This window comes from Artibeus jamaicensis, unplaced genomic scaffold (genome assembly GCF_021234435.1).
Source record: "Artibeus jamaicensis isolate MK-2021 breed Jamaican fruit bat unplaced genomic scaffold, CSHL_Jam_final scaffold_916, whole genome shotgun sequence".
Taxonomy (NCBI): domain Eukaryota; kingdom Metazoa; phylum Chordata; class Mammalia; order Chiroptera; family Phyllostomidae; genus Artibeus; species Artibeus jamaicensis.
The window spans coordinates 40678126-40700508 of record NW_026522059.1 but is presented as its reverse complement, the minus strand read 5'-3'; positions in this window follow the sequence as shown (position 1 = coordinate 40700508).

Sequence of the window (22383 nt, the reverse complement as noted above, 5' to 3'; positions counted from 1 at the left end):
CCCCAACTCTATTGGCCTAAGAGAAAAATGAGCTTGTTCTCCTCTGAGTGTTACTATAACTTACTTTAGGCTCTATTGTCCTTTTAGACCAAATTACTTGCTTACAATAAAAAAATCATGACACATATAAAGAAGTAAGGAAATGTAATTTTCATGGTTCTGATGAAATTCCTTAACTGCTTACTTATATTGTCCACTTCTTTTATTGACCACATTTATCATAATTATTTTAAAGTCTGTCTGATAATTTCAACACCTATTCCATTTCTGGTTGTATCATTTTTAAAAAGAGCCAAAAGGAAAATGTAGAAATGAAAACCATGATAATAGGCATGAAAGATTCATTTAATGGGTTTATCACTAGACTGGACACAGAGTAGAAAGAATAAGTGAACTTGAAAACAAGTCAACAGAAATAATCTATATGGAAACATCAAGAAAAATACAACAGGGCATTTGATATCTGTGGGACAATAGCAAACACTGTAACACAAGGATAATTGAAATTACAGAAGAGAAAAGAGAAAGTGGGCTAGAAAAAATATCTGAAGAGGTAATAGCCAAGATTTGCCAAAGTTGTTGAAATGATGCCCACCATAATAACCCACAACAAATATATCTACTGATAAATCCCTAAAAGATAAATACCAAGAAAACCACAGCTAGGAACATTGTAATGAAATTACACAAAGCCAACAATTTTTTAAAGAAATTAAATAACATATACAGAAAAGAAAGTGTATTATCACATGTCATAAGATGTCTGGAGCCGAAATAGTTCCAGAATTGACTAGTTCAGCATCTTGCCTAGGACAAGAACCCAAATATCTTGCATCTTTCCTTTTTACCATATTTAGCAAATAGTATGCTCGCCTTGTATTCAAAGATACTTACAGGATCACCAGGAAGCCCATCACTGAATGCTTCCAGACACAGGAAAAATAGCGTCTTTCCTATATACCTTAGAGCAATAAACCCTTCTCAGAAACCTCCTGGAAAAGTGGCTCTTCCAGCTAGCATTGTACCATGTGTTTGCCCCTAAATAAATCACCAACAAAGTAGAAAAAATTGACTGGCCTACACTAATTAATATTCACTCTCTTGTAGTATGTGGCTCTTCATACCTTGGCCAAAACCAGACTTCTTTTAGCAAAGAAATAAAGACATAGTATTGTAGTTGGATAGAAAGCCAAGAGTATTTGGCATTTACTAAAGTGGAAATTTACACATGCAGTAAGAAGTCATTTTGACAGAAAAAGGATGAGCATAATGTTAAATGTTACAGTTGTATTACTAATGGTTTCACTACATCTTTGAGCAGTTCACATCACTATTTGATTATTTTCATACCTGTACATTTTCATTCATTCTACAACCTCTACTAGGTTTTTGGAGATCTAAAGAGCCACTGTGTCTGCTCTCAAAGGTCTATATGCAAATATAGACCTAAACCAAATGAATGCCACTGGAAGACATAGTAACAGAACAAGGATCTGACTTCAACTCCTTCACTTATTAACTAAATACTTTGAACAAGTTAGCCAAAACTCTCTGAGTCACAGACTCTGTAAGTGAAAGGAGCTAATATGTATCATCCTTATATAATTGTGGTGAATTTTTAATAGAAGTTATTAGTAAAACTCTTTAGTAAACATTAGCTATTATTATTATCATTTATTAACGTGTTTATAGAATTTAGTAGATGAACATACAAAACAGTGGTTGAAAAAGTAAACATGGAAATGGTAAAACCTAAATATATGTGGATGTATGAGCTGCTTACCTATAATAGAAACAGTTGGAATAGTAATGAAAGGCATTTCTAGGAGAATGACTGTGATGAAAAATAATAAAAGGGTAGGGGTTCTGGAAAAGCAAATAAACCTGAGTGCGGGCTTTATGAGTCAAGTCTCAGGCTGGGAGACGAAGATGTGGAAGAACACTGAGTGAAGCATGAAGCCTCATATAGGACACAGCTAAGGTGTCAGGCTCTATTATCTAGGCAATGGGACATCTTTCAAGCATTTTTAAGATAGAATTAACAGATATGCCTTTTCTAAAAATCATTATGGCAACAGTGAATTCAGATGGGCACAGAAAGAGAGAGGGACTTGAGATTTGGAGTCTGCCAAAGAGTCAAGATGACATAGAAGACTTGCAATAATCCAATTGAGAAATCATAAAGGCCTAAACTGAGGCCATTAGAAAAGGCTGGAAAACAGGGAGCAAGTATGAGACATGTTATGGAAAAGCTTATTTCTTAAGAGAAAGCTCAAATGGAAAACTATAAAGTTTGAGGTTTCTTATTAAAAAAATTGAAAGCCTTCCAAATGACTTTCAATTTTTCAATCATAGACAATAACACAAAAAATAGCAGTAAGTGAATTGTAAAGTAGATAACCCCCAAATATTTGGATTATTAGAATGGAAACTCAAAAAATTATTGTTGCTAGCCAGTAGGTACTATTAAGCTACTTAGAGCCCACCTAAATGTTTAGCAAGGTAAATGTTTCTTTCTAAAGAAACAGAACAATTTTGTTTATTAACTCAAGAAGATTTTTTTAAAGACAAGGGTTACATCAAAACTCAATTCATTTCTGGTTGAAGTGTTATGGTTTATAAATTAGCAGATTGTGAAGTAATAACATTTAAAAATATCTAGTATTAATCACCATTGCTTAAATTTAAATTTCTCTCTTATTTGTTTTTCTCTGGAGATAAAATAAAACTGCTTTAACTTTATATTTAGAATGTGGTTCTAATGGGGAGCACACAAAAGTATCTTCTGGATCTACCCCTTAATTTATAAATTTTCTTTTGGAAAAAATTATTTTCCAGTTAATCCCAGTATTTTGACAATGCAATGTACTGACTCTCTCTTTCTCAAATGTTTTCCCAACCATTTCGGAGCAGTCTGTCAGAGTTATATTAATCCTCACCCTAAAGCAAAACCATCATAGGCTTCATTCCCATTTCACAGATCATTTATTTTTTAGTCAAAATTTTCAAATACATAATTCCATTCAAAAGTAATTTTTATGCAAAACTTACGATGCATATTCTCGGTTGTCAGTTATAACAGTGGAAAACTTCTCTGCTTTTTCTGCTTTTCTGCTACTCAGTTAAAAACACTCAAGGCTTTAACCCTGAATGTAGTACATCGTTGGTGATAGTTACACTTATCAAGTATAGAGCAATCCTGTATTCTAATCTCTACAATAATAATCTAATCTGCTTTATTAAAGGACTATATTTTAGTGGCCACTGTGGCTTCACAGCATAAGGATTATAACAGACAATGTGGGCCAGTTAAAAAGACCCTTGATCAGAGCAGGCTGTAGTCTCAGCTGTGCACTAGTTACACTTCTTCAGACAGTTCATTAAGAGCTTTCTGCATCTCCTTGTATAGCCCTAAGTAGGAGATCGTGATCCTGGGCCTACTTCATTCAAAGGATTCTGTATGAATGAATACAATACTTTGTCTACAAAAATGAAAAAAGAAAAACACCTCCTATTTTATAACCATTATGCCAAGGACTTCCTATAACCCTCTACTGGTTTTTAATGGCAAATGAACAGTACTTTTGAATCTCTACTCTTTTGCATTACCTTACAACTCTAATTCCTTGGACAAACTGATTGCTAATCCTTGCAAAATGCTCTAGGGAGCAACAGAATTTCTCTCAGTTACTACAGTTTCCTTTCACTTTGTGTTCATATACAACAAAGCTAATGTTATCCATTAGAGGTGAAGTAATTAACTGTGTCTGCTAGGTACTTTGATCTAAGGCACAAATAAACACCAAGTTACTTTCCTCTGCCAATCTTTTAGAATAGCCTGCTTGGCACATATAAGAAGAAACCCTGGCCCAGTAGCTCAGTTGGTTAGAGCATCAACCTGATACACCAAGGTTGCAGGTTCAATTTCTGCTCAGAGCATGTATAAGAAGCAACCAATGAATACATAAATAAGTAGAACAACAAATCTCTCTCTCTCCCCCCTTCCTCCCTTTCTCTCTCACTAAAATCAATGCATAAATCTTTAAAAAATATATATTAATTAGAATACCCTCCTCATCTTTCAGTGGCCTCAGAAAGGCCACTCTACTCTTCAAAAACCGCTGTGTAAAGTCTTAGAGTAAATTATTTGTAAGTGGATTGTCTGCATTAATTTAAACACCATTATTTAAACAACCAAATCAAAATGAGAACAACATATATATACATATACATATATATAAATTATGTAGATACCTCTATATTTTATACATAGTTTATATATATCTACATAGTTTACATATGTATTTATGTATGCACATATTTATATAGTCCAGTGATAGTGAATTAACATAGAAACTTAGGTAGATTCTCTTAGATATCTCAAGATTCTGATATTTACTCTCTCGTCTGTGATTCTAATTGAACTTGGTACCCATGAGCCCAGTGTCTGTGTGCTAGAATTTATATGAAAAGGTTGGGACTCTGGTTATTATACAGGCTACAAATTCATGCATATCTTTATTTGAAGAACACTAACAGCTTATTAGCCTACAGTCTGCTTTTCTTTCATCTGTGAATACTGCATCTTCCTTCATTCAGGCTGGACCCCAGGAGTCTGGCACGTTATTTATTCAAGAGTGTAAATTCCCATTCGGCCATTGCAAAGAGCAGAGTTGCCCTTGGAGTGCCCATCTCTGGCCACAATTGTGTTTGTCCTTAGTACTTAGTTTCAGTTATTATTTTTTGTATAATCTGTTTCATTTGCTAACTTTCCTATTAAAGAATGGTGAACAAGGCCACAAAGAGATGGCATAATGTGGCGAGGCCCAGCCTCATCCCTGGCCTGTTGGCACATAATTACTACACTTTGCTTGCCAACTATTTCTTGGCAACTAACTTAATTTGGGGAGTTGCCTAAGTAGTTAATTGAACTTGGAGAACTCCTTCTAAATATTTATACCCACTTTCTCTTTTTCCTCCTGCCACATTACCAAGGATTCTGCACTGTATTTTAGACCAGATCCCCTCTTATTTCCCCCAAAATGCTTGCTATTCATATTTTTCTATTAAATATATTGCCCCACACCCCAAAACCCTAGTAAGTGTTCATTAAAAATATTTTGCCTTTCTTTTCTTATACATTTTTTCTGTCCTGTTATAGCAGAAGAATCCTACACTTTCTCTGTCTGTAAAGTTTTTATTCCCTATTTTATCTGATGAGTGTCTGTTTAAACCCTCTGATAAGTTCCTTGTGAGAAAACAGGCAGCACAAAGGAAAGAACGATGGACTCATTGTTCTCGTCATGACCGCCTAAGCCTCGCTACCATTGTCTCTGACAACAGCTCTGCTGCTCAGTTCTTTCATCCTCTAACTTACATTTAACGTGCTCTTGAATTTCATAAACACTACACGTCCATGGCTACTCTTCTTTCCTCAGTCTATTGGTGCTCTCCTGATTGTATGTCTTTGCGCAACTAATCACAGCTTTGTAGGTCATCATTCGGTCCAGACTTTTGTTGGTGTCTACAAGCCCATATAAGTCTGCCTCTCTATAACTACCACAGTTTAAACCCGAATCCAATCATACCCCTTCTGCACTCTGATAAAAATATGCACCATGCTGAAATGGAAGGTGCAAATCAGTGGGTATATATATATATAGTATACGTGCATGTGTATAGCACACCACATATATGTATATATGGCACACACATGCATACACACTACCTATATGTATACATTCATGTATATAGTATATTATGTACATATACATATATACACCCATACACATACATACATTACATACATGTGTGTATACTACATATACATATAGATGTATACTACATATGTATATATAGACCCTTTAGACTTGTAATGCTGTTCTTCTCTATTTTTCTTCATCCTTCATTTTTTTACCTCTTCCCTTGTTCCCACCTACCTGCTCCAGACATCATTTAAACTTCCTTCACCACACAACCAAAACCTCCCATTTTACTTTTAGCTGGGGATTTTCCCTGTGAAGCCCCAAATCCTTACATTAGCAATTGATAAATAATGGTTTTATTCACAATAATACCTACAGTATTTTTAAAAGTGTGGTCCCAGTGCAAACATTAGGAAGCCAAGTGAATATGACTGATAATCCAGAAATAAATTCAATAATATATGAGAATATTTAAATTATTGGAAAAATAGATTATTCATAAAGATATTGGACCAATGGGAGAGCCATTTGTGAAAAAAAATAAAACAGAACTCCACCTCATTTCTTCTACCTGACAACAATAATTACAAGAATATAAATAGTAATAATTTCTTTTGCATCAATGCAAGCATAAATTTACCCATAGAAAGTGATGCTTAAAATATTTATAAACTCGCTTCAGAGGAAGTCTTTCTAATCATGTCATAAAAACTGGAAACAATAAAAAAGTGGATACATTTGATTACATTAAAATTCTGGTGGCTAAATAAGAAGCAAAAAAAAAAAAAACCCAGAAAACAAAAAACTATGATAACACATCAATGTTGTTGCTGTATTATTTGTTATAATGAAGAATTAAATACTGTCTAAATGCTCCTCTATCTGGTGCTAATTAATTAAATTACAGCATATTGTTACTATAAAATACTATACTAAAATTTAAACTGAAATTGAAGTCTATAGTCTGCTAGTATAGGTACTATAAGGAATCTTTCCTCCCTTTTTCTTACCTTTTTTCTTTATTACAAGAGAAAAACATAACGAGATCCTACCAAATAAGGTAGCTTCCACTGACTGATCTGCAGCGTTGGCAGGGACCTACACTGCTAGTGTGCTTCCCAAGGATGGCATCTGTTGGTTTAATGCAGGTGCACAAGATGGATTGAGCGTACATAGCCTAAGACATAAAACAGGTAACACCTACCTGGGCTATTAGGAGAAAATCTTTTCTTCCCCAGCTTATGATTGATTCAATTCTGTGAATCTCATCTCAGCACCTTCCCCCAAAGATCAGCTTATCATACAGGAGATGTAGGTAGAGTGGGGAAAAACATGGCTGGTGGGATGGGGGGGTGTAGTTCTCTGCTCACTTTGTAAGTGGAGAGAAGAAGAAGAATCACTCATTCATTTTTATCCAGATGACTCCTCTCATTTAGGAAATAGGTGACTCACCAAAGAGATTCAGTTCACAGTCAGAAGCTTCATTAAAAGAGGTGAGGAATTCAGACAAAATTTAGAACTATTGAATTGAATCCAAATATCACAGGTGTTACAATTATAATATTCAAAATAAATCTAAGATTGCAAAGGGAGAACAACTTAATATTTATTTAAAAATTCACTGTGTTTTATGCAACTAGGTACTTTATGTACATTATCTGACATTTTAATTCTCACAACAGAGTTGACCTGACTGGAAGCCCATGTACATAAAGAAGCCAGCCTGAAATATCGGAGAACAAAAATTACAAAACACAAAGCTACCTAACTATATTCTATTTCTTACTTCTCAAGTGATTATATGAAAAACTATCTCCTGCAAAAAGAAGAGGTATTTAGGTCAAGCTTAACATTCCCATTCTATTTTATTCTATTAAGTAATCACAAGAGATTCTATTTCTGATGTCTTTATTTGTGTTTGCTACACTTCTTCATTTAAAGCTGTGCACAGTTTCAACCTAAAATAGATAAATGACGCTGTTTTATTATAATTTAGGTAAAGAGTGAAAGTAAAAAAAAGATAAGCACAGCAGTTCTATTGGGCATGAATTTTTCAAGTACAGAACATGAGGTCAGCCTGTGGTGGCTTCAGTGCAACAAGACTAGCCAGTGCTGCTATGCAAAAGAAGCTTTCTTTTTGCAACACATTTATATTAATAAAATGTGTCTGTTATAGTAACATGCCTACTGTTTTAGAAGATTAAATTTAAAGCAAAAATACATGATAGATGAAGTATAAAAAAAATAGCCAGAAGTCCAGGTAAAGTCACCATTGTAGATGCTTAAATCAAATATATTGATAAATTGATTATTAGTTGTTAAAAAATATGCAAGAACACCCAAAGCCTGGTATTTCTTCAGATTTGACAATTGGTTTTAATGTGAATGTTAGAAAAAAGCTTTACTGGTTATAGATACTTGATTAGGAGGTTTAAGTCTTTCAGATGAAACATTAAGTAGGTACTATCATAGTAAATGTTTGATAGTGTTTTGATCATAATTCATAATAAACATAAATTCCTTATATATATATATTCCATATGTCTATATTTTAGTGTGGGAGTATCTATAGCCTACACTAACTGAACATAATGAAACATTAATGCCTTTCTTACTGCACTGTTAACTTGGGTCATGTCTTTTAAGAAACTGAGTGGCAACGTATGCTTGCCCAAGCAAGTTATACAAATTACTGGCATAAAATTTTTTAACATGTAGGTTGTGTAAAACATGTCATAGTGACAATTCTTACATTCAGTGTTCATTTATCTTGACAATTGCCATGGTTATAATGCGTTGCTACATGTGGCCATTTTATACCCATATTAAAAAGTTAGGCATGCGCAGGTATGAACAAGATACTGGAATTTTATCCCAAACACTTTATCTCTAGGTTGGGGCTTGGACTCTAATTCTCCTCTGGTTATGAAATCGCATACATGAGATAGCCCAGCAAAGTGAGTTTGTCTGTTCAGAATGTTTGAAGTGGAAATATGTTAACACGGAAGAAATTTTCCCTTTGCTCATTTTAGACTTAGTCACAGGCTGGAATTTATATCAGACATTCTCAGAAATCTTCTGGTAGCCACAGGATTGCTTTCTTCCGAAGAGAACTGCCCATTGGCTATTTTCTCGCTGCCTTTGCAACACTGTATAGCTCGTGACACAATCCCTATTTTTAAAATGTACTTCAGTAAACAAGTTTTATGTTATAAAGCAGAACAATATCACTGCCATCTATGCAATGTGCTATTTTATGTTGTCAGATATGTCATTTAAAAGAAAAATTGTGTAGCAGTCAATCATGTGACATGGTGATGTCTATCTTTTTAGGAAAAAGATACCATACTTCATGTATAAAAGAGGCAATATAAGTATGCTACTAAAATATCAGTACAATTTGTTTAGTCATTTGCAAATGCTCACTGTCCCACATTTACTGGAATGTCTTAAAATTTCATTTGTTAATTTGAACAATTGCGTGAGATTGGGATAGATGGGCAGCTCTTATTGTTGCTGTTTTTTAATCAAAGATTTTGTTCTTTTACTTTCAATAATAATTTTTAATTGTCAAAAATTTTTAAAAAGCTGTCAATACTAAACTATAATAAAAGATAGCTCTTATTACTTGGATTAGAATCTCTCGCTCATTTTAAATGAAAACAATAGGTCTTGCTGGCTATCTTGTGCTGATACTTATCATTATTTATACTATAACTGATATGACCAAGTGTCATTCAGTTTTCTAGGAATAGACAAAAATACTGATTAAGTCAAATTTGAATAATCAACTGAACATCATTATTCCTTTGTTATTCTTATGGATTTTTCACATTTTGATCTCAGATGTAAACTAGTCACTGCAATATGAATTAATCCAGACTAAAACTATTTTTAAAACCCTTTTGTTCATATTTTTTAAAAATGATAAGTATGGCTCTTTTTTTAAATTGGCATTTCTATCATAATTGCTTCCCCCTACTATGAAAGAATAAAGATTTAACTAATACCCTAACTAAATTGGCCAAAGATTATAAATAATGACTTTTTACTAGGCATGAATCTGCTGTAACTAGAAAGAAAGGCAAATAATCTGTAGTTAATGAATTTTATTTAATATATAAGCACTAAATATTGAATACAAATGCCTCTATACTCATGCGCAAGTGGGAAGAAACCCTACGTTTATATCCTTTGCTGGGCAGGAACTTCGTATTCTGGGAGGGTAAAGCACAACTCAAAAAAGTAACAACAACAAAACAAGGGTAGAAAGAAAGTAATTTTAATTATTTGAAAACTAAAATGTCTTTATTAGAAAGAGTTTAAATAGAAAAATGGTCATTACCTATTATGTTACTTGATTTTATTCTATTCAATGTAGAATAATCTAAATTACATTTTATAACCATTTCTATATCCTACTCAGAAATATTAATTTTTTGATTCTCGAGGAAGTAAAAATTATTTCATTGTCATTTCCATACTACAAAGTAATATTGACATGTGATAATTTTACATCTGAAATATAGTGCTCTTGCATGCTTTTAATGGATTGAATATGCTAATACAACAGTGGTTGACTGAATATTTTAATATCTTAATTTTAAAGAGACAACAATGTTTTATAATTCTAAGTTGTTAGAACACATTTTTAATTTCTTTAAAATTGATAAGCCTTCCTGGCTTCCCCAATATCAAATTAAATTATTTGAGGCACAACACAACCAGACTTAAGACAAAGGCCAGTTTATTTATATAACATAACAACAGAAATAACAATGAATTAATATCACTAAACCAACCTCAGTGTTAACTACAAAGTATTACCCTTGACCTCTTCCATGAATAGCCTTTTTTTGTACCCAGCTAGGAATAATATTCAATTTTGTATGAAAGTAGCTACTATGGTAAAACTCACAGATGAACAGATATATTTTTGGAAGTTAATCAGGCCATTCAATGTTATAATGATCACTATTAAATTTTTTTATAAACTGAGTAACATTCTATCTTAACCCACAATATCAGCAGTACTGAAATTTTGTTTTTTATGTACTTTAAAAATTATTTAAATATTAAGTAAGCTCTTAGGGTAGGCAATGAGGAAACTAAGGTATAGGTTAAAAAACCTAGGATATCAGGAGGTTAAGCAGGCAAGATCAAAGAGAGAAAAGTGGTAGAACCAGGTAGAAGCAGTTCCTTCTCTCCCAGGTTGTATTCAGACCTGGGGCCTGCCTGGGGCAGAGTCAAAGTTGGGATTTGCCTGGAGCAACTAGCCTGGAGGAAGAGACCAGTCACTTTATTAACCAAACCCTGGTTTCGGGTGCCTCTGACTAACATCTACTCAGTCTGAGAGCTTCCAGAGTCTTTGAATTAGTGTGCAATGACCACTAAATTGCTTGCATAGTTAAACAATTGTATTGGATATTTGGGAGTCAGAGTTACAGAATTTCTAAGTGAGGCCTCCATAAAAGTTGAAAGGCAACCCACCATAATTATGTTCTCCCATAGTGAAACTGGGAATCATTTTCTAAGAGTACCTACTGGCAATTAGTTCACTGTACTCACTCCAATGCAGCAATTCTCTACCCTTGGTTCCTTTTGCTACATCCACACACAAAACATCCTACAAAGTAAACCTTGACTTCCTTTGTTTTGTATGGGATTCATGCTTCCAAAAAGACCCCATTCCTACACTAGTATTACTCATTCTTTCTAATTTAGGATGCTTTTTTAACTCTCTAATTTCCCCTAAAATAGTTTTGAATTTCCAAAATCTTAAAAAATCTTTCTTTGAGACCACTACTTTATTTAATCATCCTCCCATTATTCAAAATTATTTTACTGCTAAACTTCTCAAACTAGCAAATTACCTCCAGACCCCACTGGTCTCACTAAGTTTACTTCCTTAAACCCCTGTCATTTGATTTATGGGCCCATAAACACCCTGAGACTATTCAATTAAAGCACTTTTGTAACAGAATTGAGTTTCTTTTCATCTAAATATTGGAGGTGACACTATTTTTTAAAAATTATACAGGTTTCAGGTGCACAATTCTACAACTCATCATCTCTACACTGCATAGCGTGTCCACCACCCAAGCCAAGTCTCTGTCCACCACCATGTGTCCCCAGTCCCTTCTTCACCTTCTCCAACTCCTCTGACCCACAATCATCACACTGTGATCTGTGTCCATGAGCCCTTTCTCTTTTATTTTTTTGCTCAATCCCTCTACCCATATCCCCCACCAAGCTCTCCACCCCGACAGCTGTCATCCTGCTGTCTCGGAGTCTGTCTTTGTTTTGCTTGTTAGTTCATTTTGTTCAATACATTCCACATATGAGTGAAATCAAATGGCATTTGTCTTTCTCTGACTGGTTTATTCAACTTATCATAATGTTCTCCATGTCTATCCATGATGTCACAAAGGGTAAAATTTCTTTTTTATGGTCAAGTAGTAGGGCATTAAGTTTCTTTATTCTGACCCTCCTCTAAGTCTGCACCACATTTGACATAGCTTATTTCTTCACTTTTAGCTTCCATGACTGTCTGTGATTTTTTTCTCTATATCAGTCAGTAACTGCTTCTTCTCTCTATGCTTAGTTTAGTAATTCTCTTTATCATCTCTTTGCTGGCTTTCCTCCACACTTACAGATTTTATGCATTCAAATGTTTTAATTACTTCTTCTATATCAGCAACTCAAAAATTCTTATCTTCTGGGATTTTTTATTCCCACTTTTCCTCTTGTTTCATTCCAAATAACTTATTATAATCCTCTTAGTAATTTATTAAAAAGGAGTTTTCTGTGCTTCTGCTTATATGTCATTCATTCTTATAGGCATTAAAGATATAGTAGTAAAAATAAAGTAAAAAAATGTCTGCCACCAGGAGTGTGCATGATATTGAGGAAGATAGATAACGAACATGATAATAAGGTAAAATGTTAATACTCTAAAAATGAATGCAAAAGAGAAAAAAACAGAGCAAAAAAAAGATGCATGTGCAATATCAGGGGTGGGCCTAAAATTTAAATAATCCCTATAGAGTGTAGACTATAGGGAAAAATACCAGAGCAAAAACAGCAATTTAAAAATACATCAATAATCCAGGTGGTATGTGATAGATAGTAACAGAGAGGAGACCTGTGACACCTGAATTGAAAAGACATGGGGTTGGATTCGGGATCTATTTTGAAAATAGAATAGACATAATTTATCACTAGACCAAATATGAGAAAAAAGAAATAAAAATTAATACCCAAGTTTTAACCTCATGCAACTGGAAGAATATAGCCACTGTTAACAAATATAAGTAAGTGAGCAGAAGAAGCTGCACATTAGTAATTGAGTATTAAATGCTTTAAGCTGGAGTCATCTGGTAGACAGATAAATGTAATTGAATAGGCAGTTGGGTATATAGATTTGAAGAGGAAGATCCAAGCTATAAGATGTAAACATTGCTGTCACAGACATAGAAATGGTAAACTCATGAAACAATTTTAGCACCTTGAGAGTGAATACAGGTAGAAAAGAAAAAAATGCAAGAATTAAAGTTTATGAAAATAAAGAGGAATTAGCAAAGTGAGATTGCATAGACAAGAATGTCAAAGAAATGATGAATATAAAAAATGCTGATGCTGGAAGAAGGGTATTAATTACACTCAATTTCATAGGTTGTACAAATAATACGAGACTTGGCAATTCATACTAGCAACATGATACTCTTCAATGACTCTAGTAAAGCAATTCCAGTGGACTTGAAGGAAAACCCTGACTGCAATACATACAAGAGAGAATGGTAGGAAAGGCTTTGGTGATAGTGGATAGAGAACTTCCCTAAGGAGTTCTGCTATATAAGATAAAAAGACATGGAGAGGAAGCTATAGAACTAAATGGTATCAACTAAGAGTTTTTATGATAAGTAAATTAATAGTATGATTCTATGCTAATTGAAATAGTGGTACATAGAGAGCAAAATGATGATTTTGAAATTATGGAGAAATGCGAAGCAAGCAAGATACATGGGATTAATGCACAGATGGAGACATAGTCTGCATGGACAGATGAATGAACATGGTAACTAAGATTCTGAAATATAACAGCATAAATATTGGTTGGTGGGCACTACATTTATGGGAACTTATAGAAATCCTTAGGAAGGTTCAATTTTTTTCAGTGAAATGAGAAATGAAGGCATCAATTGGGAGTAATGATGAAGAAATATTTACTGGGGGTTTCAAGAAAAGGAAGAAATCATAAAAAATTATCTAGAAAAGTAGAACAGAAAATATAGTATGCTTGCATTAAGAGATTCTCTTGAGCTAAGTTATTGATAATGAATTTCAAGTGAGACCAGTTATCATGGTTATATATTTCCATTGGTTACCCAACCATATTGAAGTGTACAAGTGGAGGTAAATAGCAGAACCAAAGTTTTCCTTAACTGCAGTTATACTTTCATCAGGAACATATGATGAAGTGAAAGAGAGGCATGGGAATTGATGATGCATGCAAAAGAGTGATTATAATTATTGAACATGGAGTTTAAGAAAAAGTGAAATATTTAAAGAAGAAATAAAAGATTTAGGAGATGAGGGTAGTATAAATCTGATACAGTTGATTCTAACTAGGTTTAGGTGGGCTGAGGAATGTTAGAGTTGGGATATGAAAGGCTGTGTGTCAAAAGATAAAAGGCCAGAGTCATAAAGTTGGATGTTTGAACTTGAGATTTTGGTAAAGTTGTTGCTATTGGAAAGAAAAGGTCAAGGGAATGAGCATAGATCGAATGCTGAGGCAGCAAGGAGAACAAATCACTAGAGAGAAGCAGTCAAGGATTCGAGGAGCCAAAGTATTGGAAAGTTTACCTGTATGAATATTGAAATCACTATGAATCATTTTAAAAGTATGTTAGCAAGAGTGACAGTGATTCAAAATCTAAAATTATGAAAGAATAAAGAAAAAGAGAGCTGAGTATAAAGATGACCCTTACAAAAGTGACATTCATATAACCTAACAATAAAAATTATGCAGTGATGATGATTAGGAGCAGTAATGATGAATAAATACAAATAATTAATAAAAAAGATACCTATCCCATTCTAATTGTTTTTTCATTCAGTTGCTCAACAACATTTTTAGGTATGTTGAGTATGACTGACACTATGCTAAATTTATTTTATTTTGATTCATGAAATAGCATTATTATGTAGAAACTATTATTATCTTCATTTTACAGTCAAGCAAACTGAGGATAAGTCATTTGGTCAAGGTTATTTAGCTATTGTTTAAATTCTCTTATACGGTAATTCTTTCATTTTAAACTAACATCAATTCCAGGTTTTTAACCCCAAGGGATGATCACTCTGGAGTAATGGTGAGACAAGCTCCACAAACCCACTCCCTAGTAAAACAACAATAGTTGGTAGAAATCACATACAAAAAGTTTTAAATATCTGGAAGTTGTCCCATGCTTACAACAAATAAAGAAACATTTATTCAAGAAAATTAACTAAAAACAGGAGATTTGTAGATCTGGTAAAAAAAAAAAAAAACAGTGAGAGTCTATGACTTTTGAGATATGGCCTGACCCTGTCTTGCCTCTGTCCTGAGGTCATGGTGACAGAAGAGTCACTCTAAGCAGGTATGGCTAAAACAGGACTCCCGCTCACACACTCCTACTCAAGGGTTATGACGTCTTGGAAGGGAACAGACAGTACCACTTCTCATTGCCTCCAGCTCCGGTTATGACTGAATTCCAGGTGACTGCATCTGAGATGTCCAGATTATAGGGAAAACAAATGAAATGAAGAATAGAAAACCAAAGACAAATAATGGAATAAAAAGTTAGCTCTTTGAAAAGATCAACAAAATTGACAAGCCTTTAATTGGGCTGAACACAGGCATGAGAGAGTGAACTTTACTAATGACCGTACAGAAATAAAAGGATTATAAAGTAACACTGTGAAAAATTACACATCAACAAATTGGTTAACTGGGATAAAATGGAAACCATTCTGGAAAGAAAAAAAGTACTGAGACTTTTTCAAGAAGAAATAGGAAATCTGAATAAGCCTGAATAAGCAAGAGATTTAATTAGAAGGTTGAGGATTCCCAAGACCAAACTAAGGATGGATAATTCACTAGGAGGACTCAGAATGGGATTTTATTCATGGCTATGACTCATTACACTGAAAGGATACTCAGAACAATCAGCAAACAGAAAAGGCGCTTGTGGCAAAGGCCTGGGGAAAGAAGTCACAGCTCCTAAGGGTCTTCTCTCACTGAAGTCACAGAAGACATGCTTAATTTCCCCAGCAATAAGTTGTGATAACACACGTGAAATGCAACACACTCATGAGAAACTCATCATCCCAATCACGTAGTCATCCTCTGCCTAGAATGTACCAAAATTTTAGACTTCCAGTAGTGTTCAGCATAAGTCACATTGTCTGTACAGACTGGGAAGGCACAGTGGGCTACTCTTATCAATTCTGGGAGTGGTGGGAACCCTCTCCAAATCTAAGTTTCCAAACATTGGTCAAATGTAAACTAGACTTTCTATGTATCTTAAGTTTGTTAGGTTAACTTTTTCTACACAATTAGGAAATTTAAAACATTTTACAAAGCAAAGCCAACACTCAGTTACTCTTTCCACTCTTGAGCTCTACCAAACAATTTTTTAAGAAAGCATTAATAACAAATTTTCACAAACAATGCCAAAAATAAAATAAAGTAGGACACATACCAACTCAGTATAAAGACCAGTTTCACCCTGATATAAAAACTAGGGAAACATATCACAAGAACAGAAAATGACCAACTAATTCTCTAGTAAATATATATGTGAAAATTCTGAGAAAAAATACAGTTGTCTCATTATTTACATAAGTCTTGTTCTATAAAGTCATTGAGAACAGTGAATTAGTGAATACTGGACAATTGTTCACAAATACAGGGTTAGGTTCTTAAGAGCATCTGGTCATAACATTTGCATCAACTAATCAATAATAGCTTTGTTGCATGTGTGTTTCTGCTTAAGGCACCACATATATATCATATGGATATGATATATATATCTTATATGTATATTATATATATGATTTATTAACATTGAACTTGGGGCCAACAGCACTATAACTTCTGTCTAAACAAAGCTTATCTAACAAACATGTTTTCTATGTAAGACATATGGCAGATATTTTGCACCTAAACACAGTAGATAGGACTTCAAAACTCATTTGGAGAACCATCTTAAATGCCAAAATTATCAACAAAAGGCACAGTATGTGAAAAATATTACAAAAATAGACCCAAAAAACCCAGTTGCTCAGAGTACAAATGCTGAACAACAGGGTGAAGAACATCACCTTCATCAGCTTTTTGTCAAGAATGTACAAATGCATGCTCTGTTCTGTGCCTGCTCACAAATGACCACAAAAGTGCCGCAAGTATTGACTTGGAAACGACAAGCACATTTTAGTGAGCATGTGAATCCTACATATATGGGAACTTCAAATAATGAAGATTTATATGTCACTAGAATTTTTACTAGCAAACAGATTCTAGCAACATATAAAAAAGGATTACAGTAAATAACATGACCAAGTGAGATTTGCCTCAGGAATGCAAGTTGTTTTAGCATCCAAAAATCAATTACTATAACACTGTATCAATAGAAAATAGAACAAAAATGTGGTCAATTTATAGCTTCAGAAATACCATTTGGCAAAATAGCATTTGATAAAAGCATTCGACAGACTCATAAGGGCATCTATGAAAAGCTAGTAACATACTTAATGGTAAAATACTGAATGGATCCCCCTAAGGTCAGCAGTAAGAAAAGTATGTCTTTTGTCATCACATGTCTTCAACATCATACTGGAGTTTTTAGCCAAATCAACTAGGCAAGAAAGTGAAATAACAAGTATTCAGGATACAAAGGAGAAAGTAAGACTGGCTCTATTTTAGATTCTAAAATCTATTCAAGATTACAGATGATGTAATCTTGGATACAGAAGTTCCTACAGAATCAAAGAAAAATTATTAGAATAAATAAGTTCAGGATATTTGCAGAGTTCAAATCAATATACAAGATCAATTATATTTATACATGTTAGCAATGGATGATCTATAAATTAAATTAAGAAAATAATATTTATTATAGCATCAAAAATCATAAACAGGAATAAAATTTAAAAATAAGGACAAAACTTGTATGCTCAAAACTATAAAGTATTATTGAAACATACTAAAGAATATCTAAATAAAATCAGACACCTGAGTTCAAGAATCAGGAGACTTAGTACAGGTAAAATAAAAATACTCCCCAGATTCATCTAAAATTTAAGACGATCTATCTAAAAAATGAAATTGACAAATCAATCTTAAAACTTATATAAAAATTATGGTACTCAAATAGGCAAAAGTCTTGAAATAGAAGAACAATTTCAGTACTTATTACAAAGCTCAAAATTATCAGGATTGTGTTGTACTGGAATAAGAATAAACACAATAATCAATAGAATACAATTAAGATCGCAGAAACAAACTCTTATATTAACAGTTAACTTTGGATAAAGGTAACAAAACAGTACAATTGTGAAAGAATAGTGTCTTTGGTTAATGTTGTTGGAATAACAGGACATCCACATGCAAAACAGTAAAAGTAGACCACTTCCTCACACCACACACAAAAGTGGACTGAAAGATCATAAACTTCAAAGTAAGAATTAAAACTATATAGTTCTTTAAAAAAATAGGCAAACTCATAAGCTTGAGTAAGACAAGGCCTTCCTCATTAGGACACTGAAGCAAAAATAAAAGAAAAAATACATGAACTAGAATTCATCAAATTTAAAATGCTTGTGTTACTAAGGATATAATCAAGAAAATGAAAGGCAACTTGCCTTCACAGAACAGAATACATTGTCATGCATACATCTAATATATTTGTACCCCCAAATTGTATATTTTTGGATTGTATACAAAAATACATACATACATGTAATATATTTGTATCTAAAAATTGTATATTTTATATCCAAAAATTGTAAAAAGATAAATAACATAAGTTAAATGGGGAAAGGGTCTGAATAGATATTTCTCCAAAGAGGATATATTACTGACTCATAAACACAACAAAAGTTGGCCAACAAAATTTGTCATCGAGCAGATATAAATCAAGGCCACATTGAGATACCATTTTACACTCAGTAAAATGGCATGAAAAAAAGGTTCTAACATATGCCAGCTCACTGCTGTGTTGAATGTAGAATGATGTGTCCGACTATGGGAAACAAACTGGCAGTTTCTCAAAATGCTTCTCTAAACATAGATTTACCATATGACCTAGCATTTCAACTCCTAGGTATACACAAAGATGAATGAAAACATATGTCCATGCAAAAGCATGTACATGTATGTTCATAGTATCAGAAACTCCCAATTATTAATGACAGTCAAAAAGTAGAAACAATCCAAATGTGTGTAAACTGAAGTGTGGTAAATAAATGGGACATAGCCATACAATGGGATATTATTTGATGATAAAAATGACTGAAATATTGCCCTGACTGGTGTGGCTCAGTGGATTGAGCACTGGCTTGCAAACCGAAGGGTAGCCAGTTCAATTCCCAGTCAGGGCACATGCCTGGGTTACGAGCCAGGTCCCCAGTAGTAGGCACATGAGAGGCAGTTACACATTGATGTTTCTCTCCCTCTCTTTTTCCCTCCCTTCCCTTCTCTCTAAAAATAAAAAATAAAAATAAAAAAATGACTGAAACATTGATTCATGGTACAGGATGAATGAACATTGAAAACATTTTGCTAAGCAAAGAAAGTCAGTCACACACACACACAGAAAAGATTTTATGATTTCATTTATGTGAATTGTCCAGAATACACAAATCTGTAGAGACAGAGAGGTCATCAGTTGCCTAGGGCTGTGGTATTGAAGAGAAATGAGAAGTTAATGGCTAACAGGAACAGATTTGTTAGTTTGTTTGTTTGTCTTTAGGAGTGATGAAAGTGTTCTAAATTAATTTTGGCTTTCCTTTGTCCATGTCCAAGTCTGGCACTGACTGGCGCTAACCTGGACTGCAATGCCAAGTCCGAGGGCATACTCTAATCACTCCTACGTGGATTACAGTAAGTAATTCACTACAAGAGCTGTTGCCAGTTTCGATGAGCCATCTGTGGTAATATTAATTTTATTAAAACACTACTCTCATTAAATCACTCCTTTGTTCAATATTGATAATCTGCTTATCTCTTCAGTCAGCCTTTTAAGGCCCATAATCACCTGGTCTACATTACCCATTCTTAGGCAGAAGAATAGCCTTTCAAAGATGCCCCTATCCAACTTCTCAAAATACTTAAATATGTTACTTTACATGACAGAAGACATGGTGCAGATGAGGATTAAATTAAAGTTCTTGAGATGGGGAGATTATCCAGGATTACCCAATTGGGCCCAATGTAATCACAAGCATCCTTGTAAGCAAAAGAGGAAAGAGGGAAGCGGGAAAGTTGGAGCCCGAGAGCAGTTGTGATGAAGGAGGCGCAGCTCAGAGTGACGTGGGTCACAATCTAGGGAGTGTGGGTGGCCTCTGCAAGCCAGAGGCAAGGAAGTTGGTTCCCCCCTGGAGTCTTCAGGAGGAATGAGGCCCCACCGAACCATTTTTTTCCCTGACATCTGAAGCTGTAAGAAAACACATTTGTGTTATTTTAAGCCATTAAGTTTGTGGCCATTTGTTACGACTGTGATAGAAAACCAATACACCCATGCAGCCATCTTGCTATGATTGTTTTCTTTTTTCATATCCTGCAGTTGAGTAATCCTTCTCCACCTGTCTGAAAATTCCATTCTTTTCCTTACAGCCAGGCCTAAGTTCATACTAATATCCTCAAGTTTCTTTCCACTAACCCCACCTCCACAGGAATTTGATTCTGACTAGGGCTTTTTCCAGAATGAATTTATGCCATCTACAAATTATTAGCACACATATTACCTAGGGACAACCATCTGATTGTAAGTTACATGCAGAAGGCACTGAGCCCCTGGGATGGAGACAGCACTGTGCTGATGAACCAACTCAAAAAGGAAAGCCCCGATTTACAGTGTTTGCTGATTAAATACTCCCAGCAAGGCTGATTTCAATCATCATGTTGTACACCCTCAACGTACACAATGTTTTATGTCAATTACATCTTCATAAAGCTGAGGGGTGGGGAAACAGTATTTCAAGCTCCAAATTATTTGCCCATCGGCTCACACAATCCTTGAACATTTAATAATGTTTTTAGATCTAGTTCAGACCTCTGTCTCAAACTTAGCAAATTCTTCCCTCAGTTCTTTTTTTCTAATCTGTGGTTGTATTATAAACATATCCTAAAGCATAGAAATATGTCTACTTTTAGCTACCTGTGTAATTATATTTAATGAACACTTCCGAGTCTCTGAATTTAATCTTTTTCTAGGTGAAGACTCAGTTATTAGTGGGAGGCCTTCTCCTTCCCATTACTTTGTATTGGTTCTATTGGCATGCGTGAAAACATCTACTGTACTTCATGGGGGATATTCTCCCTGCATTGTACTCCCTATCCTGCCTTGCAATCACACATTTTACACAGTTGTAGAGATATTTTTAGTCAATAATAAAAACAGCTAACAATTGTTAAATTTAAAAATAAAAAAATTAAGGTTAAAGTATCAAACTCTAAGTGATCAGATGTGTGCATATGACCTTAGGATTTATTGTCAGTGGAGTGGACATTAGTGCTCTGTAGCTCTGCAGAGATTTGGTACCATCTACTGCACGACACAGTTCTTTCCCAATGGCTACCTTCTTTATCATGTTTCCACTGATTTGATCCTAGTCATTCACACAATACTTACAGACTCTCAGGAAGGCTCAAAATAGAAAGAAGAAATTTTTTTTAGGAATACCTAGGTACTTTCATTCCCATTTCTCCCCCACCTCCATTGTGTTAGTTTCTCATTGGTTTATAGTAATTCGCTACAAAATTAGTAACTTCAAACAACACCCATTTATCAATGTACAACCTTGTAAGTTCAAACTTCAGCTGAGTATGGCTAGGTTTCCTCTTCCTGGTTATCAGAAGACTAGAATCCAGGTGTTGGCTACACAAAGTTTTCACTGGGAGGCTTGAAGAAAAAAATAATTTCAAGATCATTCTTGTTATTAGCACTTACAGGACTAAATGTCTTGCTGGCTTTCCTATGGGGCTGTTCTTAACTCCTTGGGACCATCAAAATGTATTGCCACGTGGCCTCTCCATCTTTTTATACTGGCAGTGGTGTGCCAAATCCTTCCTGTGTATTAAATTGCTGATTCCTTTTCTGCAACTAGATGGAGACAATTCTCAGGTTTGTAAGGGCTCATGTGATTAGGTAAGGCCCACACAGGTAATCTCCTGATGTCAGCTTTGCCATATAATACAAACTACTCATAGAAATAAAATTCACTATAGTCACAATCTTGGAAGGTTTTCTGGGCACTTATGTGGAAAAAGGGAATGAAAAATGTCGAAGCTTATCCTCACTCAGTGTCTTTATGATGTCAAGGTTTGTTCAAGAACAGGAGAAATTTATACTATAGATAGAAAGATAAACCTGTAGGTTATCAGCATATATTCTTTCATGAACTTTTTCAGATA